This window comes from Mustela erminea, chromosome 10, assembly GCF_009829155.1.
Source record: "Mustela erminea isolate mMusErm1 chromosome 10, mMusErm1.Pri, whole genome shotgun sequence".
Taxonomy (NCBI): domain Eukaryota; kingdom Metazoa; phylum Chordata; class Mammalia; order Carnivora; family Mustelidae; genus Mustela; species Mustela erminea.
This window is the reverse complement of record NC_045623.1, coordinates 71,316,400-71,338,375: the sequence shown is the minus strand read 5'-3', so window position 1 is coordinate 71,338,375 and position 21,976 is coordinate 71,316,400. Positions and strand designations below refer to the sequence as shown.

The 21,976-nt window shown below is 39.6% G+C and overlaps 1 protein-coding gene and 1 pseudogene across 2 annotated transcripts in view; both read right to left on the bottom strand.

The window, feature by feature from the left end:
• AGBL4 (ATP/GTP binding protein like 4) overlaps window positions 1–21,976 on the bottom strand; it is a 1,622,967-nt gene that overhangs the window by 476,154 nt on the left and 1,124,837 nt on the right. The window lies entirely within an intron of this gene.
• LOC116567931 lies at window positions 12,361–13,270 on the bottom strand (annotated as a pseudogene).

Here is a 21,976-nt window from a genome sequence, read left to right as displayed (position 1 = left end):
CAGTTTCTGAAGGGCTTTTAAGATGTTTTTAAGAAGTTTCAGATCAAAGGCCCTGGGAAGGCTGACTTTGTGCATTAAATATTTAGTACTGATTCAGTCACTTGAGAGCTAGGCATTTTGACACTGCAAAAGGGAGAAAGCACATTCCAGCTGGGGCCATATTCACATTAAAGACACAGGTTAGGGACTCAGCACCAAGGGGCCTATCTTCTGACTCCTATTGGCTGGAAGGTTGGAGGAGGTGACCTTGAAGGCTGCCCACCTAATGATTCAGGATCTGATAGAATTATTCATGCTTTATGGGGATGGGGCAAGCAGGCCCCTCAGTAAGCCCTGACAGCAGGGATCTTCCTCCCCAGCTGCTACCACCAGTCTTAGTGCCTGTCACTCTGCACACTGCACACTGCCACTTGGAGTCTGCCAAGTGCCTGACGCCTGCGACGTGCTTTGCAGTCCAGCTGGGAAACATTGTCCTCTTAGCCCACGCATGGCTCACAGGGTTCCAGCAGGTGAGGCTCAGTATGAAGACGACACTGGCAGAAGGCCACTAACTGTGAGTTAGTGGCATGGCTGGGGCTGGTGTCAAGAACTCCCATGTGACAGTTCCAAGGTCTTTCCAGTATATTACACTGGGTTCAATGACAAACAGTCACCTGCAGGTGGACATAAGAGGAAGAGAAGAAGAAGCCTAGAATGGGGTATAAGGTAGTGATTCTTAATCTATACTAGGTCATAGCCACCTTTGGAAATCTGGTGGAAATTACAAATCCTCTTCCAAAAAAAAAATGCACACATGTATGTACATATATACCACTGTTGGCATTTAGTGTTGGGTGAATTCAAGCATGTCTTTAAACCCATCCTTAAACCTCAGGTTGCAAACCATTGGTTTAGGACCATAGTAGATAGAGTCAGCCCAGTGCTCATAACTTTGAGTTTCTTGGATGACTTTTAGAAGAGTGGTATGACACAGTGGGAGCATCACTTGGCCTTAGACAAGCCTGAGTTATACCAGTGATCAGTAGCTTTAAAGTATCAGAAATCAGTATTTCTCTGAACCTCAGTTTCCTATCTTTAACACAGGATAACATTACCTCACAGAAAATTGGGAGTTTAAGTGGTAAGTCATTTAGAGCTCCTGGTTTATATCAGGTCTTCAATGGATAAAGGACTTCAGTGAAAGTCCCTATCCATCTCTACCTCACTTCTATCTGCCTCCAGAAAAACCCTAATGGATCCCTACAGCATCAGTTATTCACTCTGGCCCTCTACCATACTACCAAACTTTAGACTCCAGAAGGGCAGAGACCATATGTATTATGCTCCCAACTGTTACCTCAGAGTATTGTGATTGGTGTGGTAGGTGCTTAATACCATATGTAGTGAATGAATTGAAAGAACAGATGCATGGAACAGATAGATACACAACAACTTCTAGAGAGTAAGTGGGGCAGCAATTTGAGAAATTATCCTGGAGAAATGGCAAATAATGCTTTTAGTCACCACAGGCCACAGGTGTTTAAGGGTCCCCCAAAAGTAAGGATTTAGGAACTAGGGATTCTGACAAGACAATGTCCAGGAAGTTCTGCCTGCTTAGTTCTACTTATTCTTTCATTCTCCTCCACCAATATCATAGGCCTGTCCTTTCCCACATGACAAGATGAGGAGCGCACCAGGTAAGCAGGTAATCTAGGATGAAGTTACCAGATGGGCCAGTGGGAAGAGGCAAAAGTTCTTAGCCCCTGCCTGACTCAGCCCCAACTCTGATTCTGCAGTCTCTACCTGGGAAATTAGCTATGCTCAGTTTCTAGGCCAATCCTGATAAAGCACAAAGTACAGAAGCAGCTTTAGTCTTTCCTACACGTGGAATCTTGTTGGTGTGGGCCAGAACACACACCTGAGGTGTGCCCTAGATCCTTACACATCACTGGAGTCAGAGCTGGCTGCATGCCTTTCTTGGAATGCAAGGTCAGTCTCAACCTAAACCTGGCAAGCCCTACCTCAGATCCTTACCCTCTCTTCTAGAGACTAGAACATGCTTCTAGGTCTCACATAGTGGTGATGGACTGAGAACAAGAGAAGAAGTAAGGCATCACCCACCTAACTTCAAGTATGAGCTACTTGCTTATGAGTTCTTCCTGACATGACTAAACCACATTAGAAATATATGCAAGTTTGCCAAACATACCTGTATGGAATATCCTGGCTGAACATAACATATTCCTCAGGATCCACTTTTCCCCAGTGCAGTGGCTCTACCATTCACCAGCTCAAACAAGCCAGACTCCTCTCTCCCTCACTTATAACATTCGATTTAGTCACAGGTTCAATGAATTTTAACTCTTAGATATTTCTTGAATTATCAGCTCTTTTTCATCTTTTTTACTACTGTCTTACTTGTTAGGACACTCCATAATAATGCTATCTGCCTTCTAATCCATCTGCTACACAGCAACCCAAGTATACTTAATGTTGAGTAAGTTTGATCTGTCACTTTTTTGCTAAAACGTCTACATTGACAATCCGAAGACAACCAGAAAGAAAAGAAAAAGACTTAGACTCTTCCTATCATTCTACTTTTTATCTGTGCCTCCTAGGCCTCTTGATCATGTACCTTCAAAACTCTACCCATGACTACTTCACTGGCTCCATGACAGGAGAATTAAAAAAAAAAAGAGCTGTCCTAGTTTGGAACAGGCTGCTGTGGGAGATAGTGAGCTCCCCATGCCTCAAGAGGTATCTGCCAAGTCTGGAAAGCCACTCATTGGATGTTGTGAAAAAGCTCTGCCCTTGGATAAAAGACTGGTTATATGCCATATGAGGGCAAAGTCTGTCCTCAAAACTCAATGTAGGAGTTTAAGCAAAAAAGTGACAGGTCAAACTTACTTGTGAGGCTTTCTAGTTGTCTCAGAAAAGCACATACCTTGGGGATAATAACATATCCCCATTCTTACCTCTATTGCCTTGCCATACTGATATTTGTGTGAGGAGGGTTCATTTCAAGGAAAGTTACTTCTCCTATGAGACCAGACTGACCCACAGTCAGCACAAGTGGGAAGCTATGCTGACATTCTTTTCTCTGGTCAACATAGACATTCCAAGTGAATAATTTAGGTTTCCTAAAATAAACCAATGGGAGCCAGGATTGCCAAATGTGGTTGTCTATCTTGATCAAAGTAACCAGGTAAATAACCAAATTCACTCCCTTCTCTAGCAGACATAGCTTTTTAGGCATTCTTGACTAAGTGATGAGAAAGAGACAAAGTCTTAAAAATATAAAAACAAACACTTTGCATTTGTGTACTTCTTTAGAAATGCAATATGCTGTTAAATTATAGTTACCAATTGAGAAACGAATCTGTGCCAGGCAATATGGAAACTGCTTTATAAACCTCATCTTTTTAAATAACAGGCTTTTGAGACAAATTGCTTAGGTTTAGATGCCAAGTCCTAACTCTACCATTTACTAACCGTGTGATTTTAAGCTAATTAATTAATCTCTCTGTGCTTTAGTTTCCCAATCTATAAAATGGACAGAGTAATAGGTCTCAAAAGGTGTTGTGAGAATTACACAAGCTATTTATATTCCAAGAGCTTAGGTTTCACTGCGTGTGGCACATATAAGTGCTCAATAAATATTAGCTTTGGTTAATATTACCCCTGACAAATGCCTTGACAATTAAGGGTTATTACTCCAAATGTGCAGATGAAGAAATAGGTAGAGTAATATGAAATAATTTGCTTAATTTGATAATGCATTAGTGGTGAAGCTGAAATTCAAACACTGATCTGACTCCAAAACCTTTACATTTTCTTTCCATGTGAGAGTGTAACATACTTACTGTTACTACTGTGACTTTTTATTATTATCATCATCACCAATACCATTAATAAAAATGCCCTCCATAGGCACAGAACTTTTGAGACTTCAAGAAAATGTAGATACATAAAATTACCAACCCTATGGCCTATACATGACTCCATGGAAATTTAGCTACATTTTCCATCCAAGGACAGGAGCCATCTCTGTGGCACCCCAACAGGTCATCTGTGTAAGCTGGACTTCAAGAGTTTTGAGAGGAAATAGCCAGAAAGGATCACTCCTGGGTAGAGCAAGGCTGTACAGGGCAGAGGCCCCATTACATATGGGAGGCTCCACTATTAAGGAAGACCTCAGAGATGGAAACACACCTATCATTCTTCTTGAACACATTTAGGCCCATCAGACTGCACAGAGGAAGGATCCTGGAGGAGGTCTTCCTAGACCTAAGGAAGGGTGGGCCTGAAGGAAGGGCAGCCAAATGAGCTTCACCCACTCAGAGATAACTGTGGAGGAACAAGAGCCCAGAGTAAGAGCTAACACCAAGAAAATCTGGAAAGTTGTCTCATCTTTGCTTGTAGGTTCATCTGCTACCTTCTTCCCCAACTCTTTGCCTGCAGGTGTAACAGAGAGCTTTGAAATAGAAAAGGACATATGGCTTTGTTTTGTGGGGCAAAGATGTGAAAAAGCTGGAAGGACTGAATCAGCCTCCCCAAGTAGGCTAAAGGCAGGAAGCCCAGAAGAACAAAGGTAGGCACACAGTCACAGAGAAGATGGAGGCAGGCTAGGCTATGAGGCAAGCCAAGAAGGAAGCAAAACATAGCCCTAAGAAGCGTCTTTATCCTGAGAAAGAACCCTGGGGACTCAAGAAGATAAAGCCTTCTTCACCATCATGTCAGCACCTCCATGATCCTATTAGGTCCTCAAAATAACAAAGACTAGTCAGTGAAAGGACTCATGCAGAATAGGGGGATACATTTTGAAGTCAGACAGACCTCGGTACAAATCCTGCTTCTACCACTTACTAGCTATGTGAGATGAGCCCTAGTTTCTTCACCTAGGTAAGGTAATAATAACAGCAAGAAGCCTATTGTTAGTCCTGAAGGTGAAATGATTACGCGAGAGAAAAACAGAGCCTGACACATGGTGTATGGGGAGAAAATGGTAACTAACACGACTAAACGTGGTCCTTTTTGATGAAATGTAAACAATATGAGATTCCTAATCGGGAAACCTAGGTCATACTCCTTGGTACTACAGATTTCTTCACTTCCTTAGCTGGGCAAGGAAGGTGTTAGAAGACAAATCTTTCAGGGCCTTTGTAGGTCTAAACTCTCCTGACTTCAGACACCAGTAGCACAAGCATCGAGAATGGGAGAAAAAGATGGAAACTCTCAAACATCTGTCTGCTCTCCCAACTCCTATAAAATGGCAGCCTGGACAAATAGTATCAAGATTGGGTAATATTCTGCTGACCTAGTTAGACAAAGTTAAGAAACTCTTAAATATGTATGAATATTATCAAATGAAAAAGAGGAGGCTGATTCAAGTAGCTGTAATGCATATTAATATCTTATTATTAGCCACTTTAATGTAGGAAATATACTGGAAAATGCCTTCCTATAAAATACAATTTGGAGAGAATACCTCTATTCTCTTCTCAAATAATAATTGTCTTTTAATGCCAAACTATGGTAAATAAGCCAGAGGAATCAAGTGATATTGGAGGATGAAGTAAAATAATTTAGAAAAAAATAAAGGAATACATGTAATAAATTAATCCAGTAGAAAGTACAATAGAGAAAACAAGGTGGGATTTTTATGTTTCATTTTCTGAAATGATATCTCTTTGGGAAGACAAACAAGAAACTTGAACACTTTCCATAGTTTCCACTTTTAAGAAAGATATGAATATATATATATATATATTCAACAAAAATTATTGGGAACTTACTGTGAACCCAGCAACTGTACAGCCACAAAGAGGAATACAACCCATGTCACAGCAGGCATCGGTACTTTATTCCTTTTCATGTACTTTGTGTGAACACACATTTTTTTTTTTCTTGAATGTATACCTAGGAGTGGAATTGCTGGGCCATAAGGTAATTCTATGTTAACATTTTGAGGAACTGCTAAATATTTTGCAAAGCAGCTGCACCATTTTATATTCCTATCAGTAATGTATGAGGGTCTGTTTCTCCATATCATCTCCAACACTTGCTATTGTCTTCCTTTTATTTATTTATTTTTTAAAGATTTTATTTGTTTTTGAGAGAGAGAGAGAGAGAGAGAGAGAGAGCATGTGAGCGCATGAGGGGAAGGGGAGGGGCATAGGGAGAAGCAGACTCCCCGATGATCAGAGAGCCCAATGCGTGACTGCATCCCAGGATCCTGGGATCATGACCTGAGCCTAACATAGATGCTTAACTGACTGAGCCACCCAGGTGCCCCTGTCCTTCTTTTATTATCCAGAGGTTGAGATGCGATACTTCACTGAGATTTTAATTTGCAGTTCCCCAATGGCAAAAGATGTTAAATATCTTTTTTTATGTTGAGTATGTATTTATGTGCTTATTTGCCATTTTTTATCTTCTTTGAGAAATGTCTATTTAGATCCAGTACCCATTCTTAAACTTTGTTTTCTTTTTTGTCTTATTATTGAATTGTAGGAGCTCTTTCTATGTTCTTGATACAAGTTTCTTACCAGATATATGATTTGAAAGTATTTTCTTACATTCTGTAGCTTGTCTTCTCACTTTCTTGATGGTATAATTTTCAGTATAAAAGTTTTTAATTTTGACAAAGTTCAATTTGTATTTCGCTGTTTGTGCTTTTGGTGTCATATCTAAGAAAGGATTATTGACTAACCCATGATCACTAAGATACACTCCTATGTTTTCTTCTAAGAAATTTATAGTGTTACTTCTTACAGATACATCCACATTTCAAGATTGATTTATTATTTTATTTTATTTTTTTGCCAATGACAAAAAGAATAAGGAAGGAAGGAATAAGCAGGAAAAGGAGGAACCAGAGGTTAACAGTACAGTGTTAGAGTGAAAGAAAGAGCAGCAGTAGCTTCACTGGGAGAATGATGAACCACATGGAGGTCCTGGAAGGTAGTACCTGACCTTTTGCATCCCTTCTTCCCCCACATCCATTAACAGTCCTACAGAGACAAGCAGAGCCTCGGAGAAGGTTACTGCAACTTCAGACACATTGCTGGCTACAGGATTTCCTGTGAAGTTCAACAGCTTGCTCTGGGAAGGAGCACAGATTCTAGCCAGGGGCCATGAGTCAAATCCCACCTGGATTTTCCAATTCCAACTGCCATAACCCTCTTCTTTCCAGACCCTGTGTTTTGTCTCTTCCACGGCCTGTGAAAAACATGTCCCGTCATATTATTCCCAAGCCATTACTCGTTGGCACAGTCACTAAAAGTAACACAAGGTGAACTTCTTGAAGGTAAGCTTGCACAGTCTGAATCAGTTCTGAGGCTAACATCATGTTGCAAGTTGCCTTAAAATCCTACACTTTTGAAACTTTGATTTTTTTTTTTTTAACACTGAAACAATCTCCTTGAATGCTAATAATAGGATTCTAGGAAAATGTCTGGTTCAGTTATCAAGTCCCCCTGTAGCAGGACATTTTTGTTAGAAAATGGATAATAATGACTTGCAGCTGATTCTATTTGCTTTTCCCTAGGAGCCTATAAGAAGTCAGCCCTTATGCCTGCCTTTCTCAGTTTCCAGCCACTATCTTTGTGATACTTCTGTCCTTTGAGAATGGCCAAGAGATAGCATCAGAACTAGTCAACAGACAGATTTTATTCTTCCCCTCACCCCTTTTCCTTTTTGTATAAGAGAGGTAATATTTGAGCTCTATCTTGGAGGACTTAATCGATGAAAGGAGCTCAAAAATATTACCTCACCTGTACAGTTCTTAGGAGTCTTTACCATGTTCCTATAGTTCCTTCCCCCACCCCCTGCCAAAAACCTATTTCTTGGTTTCTTCTAGCAGCATACCCTTGAAAAAGTTACTTAACCTCTCTATGCCTGTTTCCTCATCAGCAAAACTGTCATAATAGTAATACCTGTTTCATAAAGTTGCTGAAGGTGATTAAATTATAATAAAGCGGATAGAATTGTAGTTGACATGGAGTAAGTACTCTAAATGTAAGCTGTTCTCATTTTTATATGACAAATTGTATACCTTCAGGGAGCTTAGAGTCTGTTAAGGGAAATCAGTATTGTAAATGCATTATATCCAAATATTTACAAACAACTCAGGAGGCACTTTCACATCTGTTATCTAATATCCACTAGAAGTGTCTTGTCATGACAATAACCTAAAACTAAATCACAGTGCCTAGTTAGCAGATGAAGCTTTAAGAGGTTATTTGACATGCCAAAGATGTAAGTGGCAGAGCCAAAATTAAAAAATCCCAATATGTCTCTAGCCCTGATGATCTTCCTACTTAAAACTATAACTGAATAAGGAGTTTCTATGGATATCTTTTGAAGTGAGGGGTGGCGGGGGGGACACTAATCTGTGAGGAAAGAGAGGCTAAATTATTGCCTGAGGTTACACAGTTAATGAGTGGGAGAGTTAGGATTCTGCACCATACAGCTCACATTACTGATTTAGGCATTTAATTTTATTTTCACTGCCTTGTAGATACTTAGTTAATGTTTGCAGAGAACAGAGAAATAAGCAAGCTTTGCAGACAGATCTGGGAGTGAGAGGCAGTAGGCTGCGGTGGACAATCGAGGTGTGAGCAGCTGGGCTTCCAGTTAGCGCTGTCCCACTAACTCACTGGGTGACTCAGGAGAGTTACCTTCCCTCTCTGGGCACCAGTGTTTCTAGCTGCAGGAAGAGAAATTTGCAAACACTGTTAACAGCTGAGTCCTTTATTATTCTTTTTTTATTATGTTATGTTAGTCACTATATAGTACATCATTAGTTTTTGATGTGGTATTCCACGATTCATTGTTTGAGGCCTTTCTTTAAACTAAGTCTATGAGGAAGGCCAGTGAATAGGGCCTGGCCTGCCTGGTATGCATGGCAGAGAGGATAAGAGAAGCCAAAGCCCTGACTTCACAGAAGTCCCTCTTTTTCCCTCCTCCTCAATGGCATCTATGGTATTGTTCACAGACTAAATTCCACCTTAGGATATGGATAACATGGTTTTAAATTACAGAAAATTAAGTTTCTTGTTGGCTTTGACATCCTGTGACTCACAGGAAAGAAATGACCTTGTGTCCTAATGTTATATACCTTCTGATTTAACAAAATGGAAATACAGTTTCCGAGAAAGTGACAAAGTATGACCACACCAAGAGGTACCAGGAGGAATTCTGGCTGTAAGAGCATGGCTTCTCCACCTGCCCCACTCTTATACATACCCTAAATATAAAAATATTCCCTATACCTATAAACAGAGAAAAACAGAGAATGAGTAATCAAAAGAGTGACACGTGTTTTAACGGGGAAACAGTTTATTATAGACTCATGTAACAGAGGCTGTCAAACTAGTATGGAGAATTGTGTATCAGGAAAGAATTCCAGGAGAAAGTGATGTTCAACCTGGATTCTGAAAGCAGAATAGAAAGTAGCTAGGCAAAGGGCCATCAAGAAGGAAGATTCCAGGTACATAGGTCAGTATGTATACAAGTTAGGAGAGACAATCCATGTCTATTAGAAAGAACTGTACGGAAGCTTAGTGTGGGTAGAACAGAGAGAGAAAAATGACAGGGATAAATGAGACAGGCTGAAAAAGCAGGCAGAGGCCAGATTATGCAGGATCTTATAGACCAAGTTAAGAGTTTGTTATTTTATCTTAACCCACTGAGAGAACAGGGTGTTCAGTGGGTCATTTTCATGGATACTGAAATTTTTCAACATAGTGGCAGTGGAGTAGTGGAAAAGACAATTATGGACCAAAGTTCGCCATGATGAGAGAACTGTCCAAGACAACAGCAGATGACAGCAACAAGGAATGGCACAGGGTTAATATAGACTGATGTCATAAGGCTCAAAACGTCTTTTTATAAAAGGAAGAGGAAAGAATGGCTTAAAATTTCAGTCTGTTAGCAAAAACGATGTCATCTCCCAAGCTACCTAAGTAGCCTTCAGTGAAAAGTCTACTGTCTCTTGGTTAGGCAGGTACCAGAGGATCAGTGAGGCATGAGGACAACACAAGGTTAGGAGGAAGGATGGAACTTTCTGGGAGCCACTACAGTGCTGACATATTTAGGTGAGCAGAATAGAGAGAGAGCCTACAAGCCTTTTCACCTTACATCTTGTACCTGTTGGCTAAAGAAGCTGTTGTGATTCCCTGAGAGATGTTGATAGTTTGAACTTGGGCACTGGCAGCAGAGATGAAGAACGGAATAGATTCTAAGGATATTAAGTTATAGCATCAATCATACTTGGTAACTGTGTATGCAAGGACTGAATAAAAAGTTAAATAGGACAGGTTTCTGGCACAGGCACCTGGAGCAATGGTGATACATTCACTGGACTAGGAAACTCATGTCTGGAGCAGGTGTATGTTAATCTGTGTCATTCTCTGCAGCATGAGTAAATCAGGCATGCACCAGTTTGTTCTAGCAGTGGAGAACTCAGGGTCACAATTCGCAGCATCTTTTTTTTTTTTTTTAATTAAGGTTTTATTTATTTATTTATTTATTTATTTATTTATTTGATAGAGAGCAACAGTGAGAGAAGAGATAGAGTGAGCACAAGCAAGGGGACCAGGAGAGGGAGAGGGAGAAGCAGGCTCTCCACTGAGCAGGGAGCCTGATGTGGGGCTCGATCCCAGGACCCTACGATCATGACCTGAGCTGAAGGCAGATGCTTAACAACTGAGCCACCCAGGTGCCCCCAGTTCCCAGCATCTTATCTTTAGGGCCTTCCTCATTCAGGGATAAGGTTTGGAATGGATGAGTTACCTGTAGCAGTCGGGTAAGGTAGAAGTCCCTCACCAGATGCTGGAAGGATGTATCTGCCTCCAATTAACTGAGACTCTTTTTGGAGGGAATAGCAAAAACTATGCCAAGAGAGTGGTGACTTGTGAAGTGGCCTGCTGGAAGGGAGCCAAAACTACTAAGCTTGTTTAATTTAGAATGTCTGATCAGGACAAGGTTTGGTGCTGATGAGGGTCCGAAGAACTCTCCTGAGAGGTGGATTGGGGAATGATAATTGAGATTACTAACTTCAAACAATTACTCAATTTAAAACCCAGCCAAAAAGATGTAATTATTTTTCATACATTTGTTAGGCCATGTTGCCAGCTGCAATTCCATAATGTTTTACTTCAAAGGGGAAGAAAGAACAATGGGGAAGGAATAGAAAGAATGGAAGGGAGCTACTTTATTTTGAACTTACCCTGCTGATGAGAATGGTGCTGGCCCTCTCTGCTTTCTTTTCTGTGTTACTGTCTTCTGTCCTCTGACTTGGCTGTCCATGGTTCCCTCTAGCTACTTTCTGAGATCCTGGCTTTTCTTCACAAGTCCACATAAGGACTATTGTAGAAGCTGCCAGGCTCCATATCTTAACTCTTCCAATCTCATTATACTTGCCCACTTTTCTCCTAAAACTAAATAGAATTTAACTGAGTTGACTTGGAGGCAGGTAAAACCTTGTTCACTTAGATAGCTTATGCAACTGGAGTTAGTAGCACAATCAAGCTCAAGGACTGATATAGAATTGATTTTTTTTTAAGATTTATTTATTTATTAATTTGACAGACAGAGATCACAAGTAGGCAGAGAGGCAGGCAGAGAGAGAGAGGAGGAAGCAGGCTCCCCACTGAGCAGACAGCCCGATGCAGGGCTCGATCCCAGGACCCTGGGATCATGACCTGAGCCGAAGGCAGAGGCTTTAACCCACTGAGCCACCCAGGTGCCCCTAGAATTGATTTTTAAAAATGCCAATCCAGGCATTCCAGAGTAGTCTCTGGTAATATGCATGGATCTCTATCCTTGGTCTCAGGTTTCAACCTTTTAAACACTTACACATTTCTATTAATGCTTAAAACATATATACTTTAAAAAAAATCTTAGTGAAGACAGTAATAATACAGATAAGAGAATCCAAGAATCAAAATGATCACAGCAAGCTAGAATGAAGGGTTAAAACCAATAGCAGGACAACTGTAAGAGTTCACAATTATACTTGTAAAGTATAGGCTAATGTATTATCCTGGATCAGATCCTGGGACAGAAAAAGAACATCAGTGGAAAAACTGAGGATATCTGAATATAGTTTTGTAGTTTAGTTAATAGTATATCAATGTTAATTTATTTGTTTTGACAAATGCTCCATGGTTGTGTATGATTTGTGTAACATTAGAGGAAACTGGGTGAGGTTATCTTTTCAATTTATATTTTATATTATCTTTTCAATTTTTTTCCCTTTTATTAAGATTAAATGATTATTTAAAAAGTGTGCCAAACTATATAGAAATCAACATCCTCTCCCACAATTCTGTGCATCTGGGACTATAGTAATGTCACTATTCCTGCACCACATGTTCAAATTAACATCCTCAGGTCACAACAATAAGTCTTCCCAAAGGGGACCTTCTGGAAAAAGAAATTATTTCCTCAGCCCATATTTCTCTCTTTTTGTAGAAGGCACCAGCAATCTATCCAAGAAGTATATATTGTGAAGTAAGGTGGGGATCCACCAGTAAGCCCACAGTTGTTGACAACCATAAGATTAGAAATAAGCACAAAGGGGTAGGTCAACATTGGCAAAAAATCCTATGACAGCTCCAGAATAACTCTTCATTTCATACATGGTGGAAACCTCACTGTCCAGTGCATAGGTACTGTCAAGGTAGGCTGGTGAGTTTCAGAGCCACAAAGAAATTATGTCACCTTGGAGGTGAGGAATAAGACCCACAAAAATCCTAGGATGCCCTCTTCCTGATACATAGTTACAACGGAGTCACAAAGTCCACAGTACTTGGATTCTCTGCCAGTGAATTGTACCACAAATCTCAGAGTGATCATGTGGAAGGGATGTGTGATGAGGGTAGCAGCAGAACAAGCCATCGTCTCTTGATTTGTCTCCTTGATAACTTGGTTGAAGGAAAATATGGCTTCTTTTTGCACATTTTCAGGGCCTATTTCCTCAACCTTCTCACACTACCCAATAAAGCTGTAAAATGTTACCATGGACCACAATTCCAAGGATTCCTGAACATAGTTTTGGAGTTAAGTCTATGAACAACCCATGTTTCCCACTAATGCTGACAAAATGCTGAGCATAACAAAACAGACCAGGGAGCTGACAAACTTGTTGCCCAAAAATATTTTGTCCTTTTGTTGGAGGAAGAGGCTCATTTTCTACCTGGATGAGTACTTTCATAGACATGAGTGTCTGGAACACAAAGGTGAGACGGGAGACCAGGAGCATGTGACTAGCAATGACTGCCATGATGGCACCTGCAGATGGCCAACTTGTTTTTTTATAAATCTAAAATTACTTAAAAAGGGGTGCCTGGGTGGCTCAGTGGGTTAAGCCTCTGCTTTTGGCTCAGGCCTTGATCTTAGGGTCCTGGGATCGAGTCCCAGATCCGGCTTTCTGCTCAGCAGGAAGCCAGCTTCCCCCCCAACTTTGCCTATCTCTCTGCCTAGTTGTGATCTCTGTCAAATAAATAAATAAAATATTTTTTAAAATATTTAAAAATTCAAGGTTTATTTTAAAAAATCAGGAATTAAAATCGCCTTACTTAAGGAACAACAACAAAATTCAACTACAGGTAGACTTCACTGCTAAAAGAAGCTAATGTAAACCCTTGTTACATTTCTAGAGATCTAGCATTCAGAACAAGAGAGGCAATAGTCCTATTCTGCTGTAGAAGGCTTATATTGCCTATAAAATTTTACATTCAGTTCTGATATTTTATAAAGGAGGTTAACAACATAGATTATGTCCAGAGAACAACAAAGAAGGCACAAAGTTTAAAAACCACAGAATTTGCAGAAATGTACAACTATGGGGGCAGAGGAGGAAAAAAGGGACTAGCCTGTAGAGGACTCAGGAGGGGGTGTGGTCACTGGCTTGTTATCTTTGCAGACCTGGGGCTATAGGAGCAAGTATGTGCTTTGAAGTAGACCCAGAGGGTGGAGCTAGAGTCAAGGAGAGAGGTTACAAGGAGGCGCTCTTTCTGGGAATGCTGAACTTTTTTCTCTTTGAAACGGGGCTCAGGCTGCCTCAAAAAATATGTGAGCAGAGGCTGAAAAGTCGAATTTCTGGAATGTTACGAGAAGATACCGATCTATACAATTTGGGTCCTTGCCAATAGAGGTTCCTAATATATTTGCTAAATTTGAATGTGAACCCTATAGTCTTCGCCAACTCTAGAGATTGTGTGAGGTCTTAATTAAGGTCAGAAAGACCAGCTTTTTAGGCATTTCTATGGCATTCTCATTTTTATTTATTTTTTAATTTTTTTAAAAATATTTTATTTATTTATTTGACAGAGAGAGAGAGAGATCACAAGTAGGCAGAAAGGCAGGCAGACGAGAGGGAGAAGCAGGCTCCCCGCAGAGCAGAGAGCCTGATGTGGGGCTCGATCCCAGGACCCCAAGATCATGACCTGAGCTGAAGGCAGAGGCTTAGCCCGCTGAGCCATCCAGGTGCCCTTCATTTTTATACATGGTGTCGTGGTGGTAATTTTCCTTTAGGTACTTTTGGCAAACAGTTATCTCTGTCTATAGGAGGAAAAAAAGGCAGCTGGAATGGCAGGGAGATCTGCTGTCACCAGTAAGTACAGCCTGGAAATGGAAGAGTTAAATGCCTCAATGATCATGATCCTTCCAGCTTGGTTCCTCACTGTCCTCAGGATAAAATCCAAATTCTTTAGGTTGGTATTCAAGGCACTCCTGGGCCCACCTCCACCTACCTCTCCTTCTTTTTCCATTGCTAATCCTCTGTTCTTCTTAGGCTTATCGTGGGCTCTTGTCATCTGGAACCATACAAAACTGTCAGGACTTAACCATGCGTCTCAGCCTCCCTATCCATATTTTGATTCTCAGTTCAAGATACCTTTGACATAAGGCTTTGTTTCCTCCCTTGTGCCCCTTCTCTGCCCACTACTTCTATTATATCAAGTCTCCTACCATCACTGCCATTATTAGTTTTTACATCTGTGTTGCCCACACTGAATACTTCTCAGGGACAAGGGTGTTTGGTAGTCATCTTTCTGTCTCCATCACCCAGTATAGAGCCTGACAGGTAGAAGGTATTCATCAGGTATCTGTAGTATTGAAGAACGGCTTTGCATGAATTTAGTAAATGAATATATAGGTGAAAAACTTATTTCCCCATCCAGTACTGGTTTAGAGTTCATTTTTTGGAGTCCGTAAAGGTTTGGCTTCAAGTTCCAACTTTATGGTATAGACAAATTAATCATCTGATTGTATCTCAGTTTTTAAAAATGGAAATGGAAGAAGATAATACTAATATATCCCAGAGATTAAATTCTTCTAAGTGAACCCTTCACCCCAAAATTCATTCCCTTTCCTGATTTAATTTATAGAATATTGTCTGTCTCTTTCTACTTGAATATAAGCCCTGTGAAGACACGGATTTCTGCCTGGTTTTCACTGCTATTTCCCTAGAACCTAGACCATGCTGGTTCAATGTTAGGCATTCAATAACAGTATGAATCACATAATAGGGTTGTTGTGAGGAATTAGTGACATAATGTGTGTGATGATCATAGCATTGGACCTAGCACATGCTAAGCACTTAATAACTACCAGTATTATAAATTAAGGACAGATTAAGAGGCAACATTATAGCAGGCTGATCTCTGACTCAGAACACACAATCAGGATCTCATGAACGTTTGAGCCATAATTTATGTTGTAATTGGAAAAGATACTTGAAATAATCTGGTCTGACTTTCTGCAGCCTAAAGAGAAGTGCTTTTCTCAAAGTCAGAGAGCTAGCCAGTGCCAGAAATTAGACAGTAGTTTTCCCATATAAATGATTTTCTAGTAATTCCCTAAAATACATTATGAGATTATTTTCTTTGTTAGACACTTCCTTTTGGCAAATATCCCTAAGTAAAGGAGTGGCTTTCTATCTAATCCTATCAAAACATACACACACACACACACACATACCATGCATGCAGAGTTAGGTGTTCATCTAAGTAGTCCAATGATGAATGAAAATAATACCATATTTTACTGTGTCTGACAGTACAAGGGTTATACAATTGAAAAACTAGTATTTGTCAATTAAAATCTACTTCTGGCTATGTTGGAGTGTATTGGTAAATCCTATTTCCAGAAAACAAATATAAAGCTGGAAAAAACTGACACAACCATTTAAGTGTTGTGGAAATTGACCAAAGACATACAACAATCTCAAAACTGTCACGCTTTAAAAACTGCTAACTTTGGATAATAAGAATGAGAATCTGTGATATGCTGTGGTTGTTCCATCTCCCCCAAGCTTGGTGAATGCAGGGTTCTGTCAGGGCAGTAAGGAGAACTAGAAGTTTTTCTGTCATAGTCAAAGGGACTCAATTTGGAAAAGTGGGCAGTGCCCACACCTGGAAGTATTGTTTGTGGAAACTATCATCACAGAGGTTGGCAAGTAAGGAGGGCCTGCATTTGCATAGCTGGGACAAACACATGCCTGGCTGAGACTGGGTGCAAGCTCAGTAGAGACCTGAGAAGGCTCAAGCCAGTCACACACTCCTTCCTAAACAACCCTGAAGCTGCACAAATGCTCATGGTAAACACAATACAGAAAGGAAAGTAAAAGCCAGGGCAGATTTGAAAATTGCCCAAACTTCGACTGTGTATCCCATTCCCACACACAGATCCATTGACAGAGGAAGGAAACCTTATGGACCCAGGGTAGGTGACCACAAACTCAGCCCTGTAATAACTGACCATTAACCTACGGAGACACAGGGTTGACTCCCTAAGAATCCAGACTTAAAAATCAGAAACTAAAAAAGAAAAATGGAGCAGAGGCACAAGAGAAAGATACCAAGATAATTCACAAATAAAGGTCAGTCTTTTCTACAAGCAGTGCTAGAACAATTGAATATATGTGGGCAAAAAAATATGAGCTACACCCTTACCTCATGCCATACAAATAAAAAATAATTCAAAATCAATCACAGAATGAGATATAAGCAAAATCATAAAATTTTTTTAAAGAAAGATGGGGGAAAATCTTTGTGGTCTCCAGTTGAGCAAAGAGTTCTTAGATAAGAATCCAAAGCATGATCCATAAGAGAAAAACTTGATAAATTAGACTTCAAATTTTAAAACATCTGTTCTTCAAAAGATATGGTGAAGAGAATAAACAGATAAGGCATAAGGCATAGATTAGATGGAAATATTTGCAAAGCATGTATCAGACAAAGACAGACAAAGATCTTGCATTAAGAATATATAAAGAACTCTCAAAACTCATTATAAGGACACAAATAACCCAATATTTTTAAGTGAGCAAGATTTAAACTGACACTTTATTAAAGAAGCTACGTGAACAAATTAGCCCATGATGAGATAACCAACATAACTAGTCCTTAGGGCAACACATTTAAAATCACAGTGAGATACCACTACATACCCACTAAAATGGCTAGAATAAAAAACATAGATAATTCCAAGTGTTAGCAAAAACATGGAGAAACTATAACCCTCTCTCCTATATTTCTAGTAGGAGATGGCATTACTAACATGGAACACATGTTTTTCTTTTTTTAAATTTGACAGTTTTTTTTTTTTTTTTTTTTTTTTTTTTTTCTTAGAGAGAGATAGCATGAGAGGAGAGAGGTTAGTGGGAGAAGCAGACTCCCTGACTAGCAGGGAGCCAGATGTGGGACTCCATCCTGGGACTCCAGGATCATGACCTGAGCTGAAGGCAGTCACTCAACCAACTGAGCCACCCAGGTGCCCACAGCTTTTCTTTTTTTAAATTTGAACAGGAACTTACTATATGACCCAATAATTCCACTCCTAGAAATCTACCAAAAGAAAGCAGATCACATGTCCACTCAAAGGTATGCACATGAATGCTTATAACATTATTATTCATAATAGCCCCAACTAGAGAATAAAAAAAACGTGGTATGTATCTTTTCAATAGAATACTACTCAGCACTAAAAATGAGCTACTGATACATGGTACACAATGGCTAAACCTCAAAAATATAATGCTAAGTGAAAGATGCTGGATGTAAATGATTTCAATTACATGAAATTTTGAGATGGCAAATTTATAGTGTCAGAGAAGATCAGTAGTTGCTAGGGTTGGGAGTGGAAGTGAACATCAACAAAGGAACTTTTTGGGATGATGGAACTGTTCTAAAACAATTGTGGTGATAGTATAAAACTCTATAAATTTACTAAAAATCATAGAACTGTAACCTTATAATAGATAAATTATATGGTATATTAATTATACATCAATAAAGACAAGAACAATTAAGATAACAGGAACAACAACAAAAAATTTTCCCATAATATATTTATTTTAAATGTCAGATTGCAGCATTGATGGATGTTCAAAGGGATTTTGTTTGGTGAGGTTAGAAGGGGCCAGTAGTGAATAACGAAATAAGATGCCATTTTGGATGACATAGTTTGTAGCAATAGTAGCTATGGACATGGTGATTAATAGTTCCAGCACTATTCAAAATCTTGCTTTCTGCCTACTTTCCCTAAGATCTGGAAGTTGGCATGTTTAGCCTTCCCACTTATAATTATCCTCCCTCTAAATTGGAATAAGGATTAACTAATTACAGTTGTGTCTTCAGACATGAGCCATACCAAATACACTGGTAATGAAGAATTGTCCTGTCTGCAAAAGTATGCCAGAAAGCCTTAAATTCTCTGGCACATGCTTTGAGGTCCAACCCATACAGTTTCCCTAAAACAGTTTGGCCAGCACAGGTATACCCTGTACTTCCATTAACTTTAATTTCTTAAAATGCTGTTTGGATAAGGTAATATCTTAATCTACTGAGGCTCTCAGTTGGTCCCATGTAGAAAGTGTCAGTGGTCTATCAAAACACGAAGATGTGGTGTTAGAAGCCATAGGTTTAAACTTTGTCTCTGACATGAACTAGCCATATAACTCTAGGTAAGTAATTTATTCTTTTTTTTTTAAGATTTTATTTATTTATTTGACAGAGAGAGATCACAAGCAGACAGAGAGGCAGGCAGAGAGGGAGATAGAGGGAAGCAGGCTCCCCGCTGAGCAGAGAGACCGATGTGGGGCTCGATCCCAGGACCCTGAGATCATGACCTGAGCCGAAGGCAGCGGCTTAATCCACTGAGCCACGCAGGCACCCCAAGTAATTTATTCTTTAGCCTTAGATTATTTATCACCCAAAATGGGATAATTTTGCCTACTCCATACAACTTTTGTGAGAAATAAGCAAGATGATGTACATAAGGTACTTGACCCCACATCTACAAGTACCCCCTCCAATTCCTTAATATAACAATTAAATCTTTCTAGAATTTGGCCCCGATATTTCAATCTAGAAGATTATCCCAATCTTCTAGGAGGAAGATTCCCTATTCTAAACAAACCAGACTTCTAACCAATTGTCACCATGCAATGACTGGCTGTATCCTGCTGTCTGTGCTGTCTTCTCCCCAACTCTGTATTTAGTATTTCTACCCATCTTGTAAGACTCAGCTTAAAGCCTATCTTCTCCCTGATGGTTTGTCTGACCATTAACTCTCTAACAACTCATGAGATCCTTAATTATATGCTTTAAAATATTACTGTTTGAATATGTCTTATTTCCTCAGGTATAGAATACATTTCTGGAAGAACACCAAGATTTGTTTTATATCCCCCAGTGCTCCTCGCAAAGTCTGAAGACAGGGGTCTCAACTTGTTTCTCTCTCTCTCTCTCTCTTTTTTTTCCCCCAGAGGAGTTCCTCAAAGAAAAATTTGAAAGCCCCATTCAAGTCCAACTTTTTCATCTTATAGAAGAAAAACTTGTCCCCAGGAAGGGTAAGTAACATTCAAGGTTATATGAGTAATTTAGTATTAGAGCTGAAAACAAAATTCAGGCTTCTTGTGGCAGGGATATCAGGTTGTCATTCAATATCAGTTTTCCTATGTATCTATAGAATACCAATTTTTAGCTGGAAACGTGATCACCCAGAACAAAGACTTCATGTCTCATCCTTTCTTTGAGAATAGTGGATATGAGTTCTATGAAATGAATAGAAGAGAAAGTGCATGTAACTGTATCTTCTCCTTTCTCTCCATATCTTCTTCATCCTCTGTCTAAAACACAGATATGATGGTAAAATTCCATCCTGGATCCACACTGGATTCATTTTTCCATTCATTCAATAATCCATTTAATAGCCATTGAGTATGGGCCTACATTCTGCCTGGCATAAATCTAAGAAGGGGCTTGCAGGGATACAGGAATGAAATATACAAATCCTGCCCTTAAAATTAGAAGTCACAAGTATTGAATGAACTTATCACCATCTTAACTCATATCACAATTCACAAGTCTGGAGAACACTCATCTCAGAATTTCTCTGACAGTCTTATCTTAGATAATCTCTCTATTTCCAGTAATAAATTATTGATCAATCAATATGTATTTAATATGCTCTACTTGCCTCTCTCAATTCACTCTCTGTCTTTCTCTATTTTCTCCACTGACTAGGGTGGCTTATCTGTATGGACTATATCAATGAGCTCTCTTGTCTTCTGTCTTCTGGTGGGGTTGGTCAGAAAGGACCCTATTAGGAAATCAGAGGGAAGTAAGAGAATGAGTTCTATGCATTTATTTTTCTCAGCTCCCTCCCTGTGGGGTCATCTCAGGCTAACTTTATTCCTCAACTGAAGGTCACTGTTCCACTCTAGGTTGCCCACTACATGGCTCTCTACTATTGGGTTCTGGTAACCATTCCTTCCCTTCACACCCTTTGAACTGTTACTAGCCCCAGGGAAATGCACTATATCCTGTAGTTTCCCTACACACAGCCCACACCTTGTAAATAGCCCATTTATTAAGCTCTCCTTGAATTATCCTAATGTGAGGCTGCCATCTGTTTCCTGCTAGCATGCTGACTAATACACCATGTGTCCCAATTTTCAATTAGAAATATATAGGTACCAGATACACATGCATCCACCAGAACCACTGTTAGGAAGACAGAGTTAAGGGAAGATATTTTGCAAAATAGTGCATACTTCTGTCTATCTGAGACTACAAGAACATCATCGTGACCACTAGCTTTTAAGATCAGATTTGGCTCTCAGTACCTGAGCCATACACAAGCCTTCTTTATTTCTCTCCTCTTTTGGGGTATGCTAGACTAGACTCTACATCTTTTAAACAGCCTTGTCTTGAAAGCTTTCATTTAGAAGTGGGGCTCCCTTCTAGGTGGAACTCACAATCCCCAATTTTCCACCAACATGTATCAGAACCTTGAGTCTAGTATTTTCTGCCAATTCCATCAGTATCCTCACTTAGGATCTTTAAAGTATTCAATATGCCTATTTTAGGGGCACAGCCCACAATTCTTAAAGAGAGAAACATAAAAACAATTAATCACCTGCTTATTCATTATAAGTAACTGAAGTATCATTGACCACAGAGAACAATAGTAGGCAGAACAATGCACGCCTTTCCCAAAATGTGCAAGTCCTAATCCCAGAAAACTATGAATATGTTACTTTATATGACAAAAGAGACTTTACCAAAGTGACTAAGTTAAAGATCTTTAGATGGAGATATTATCCTGGATTATCTGGATGAGCCCAACATAATCACAAAGGTCCTTATAAATAAGTCAGCAGAGAGAGTCAATTATCATATGGTTTCACTTATTTGTGGAGCATAACAAATAGCATGGAGGACATGGGGAGATAGAGAGGAGAAGGGAGTTGGGGGAAATTGGAAGGGGAGGTGAACCATGAGAGACTATGGACTCTGAAAAACAGTCTGAGGGTTTTGAAGGAGCGGGAGGTGGGAGGTTGGGGGAACCAGGTGGTGGGTATTATAGAAGGCACGGATTGCATGGAGCACTGGGTGTGGTGCAAAAACAATGAACGCTGTTATGCTGAAAATAAATTAAAAAAAAATAAAAAAAAATATTCAATTGAAAAAAAAAAAAA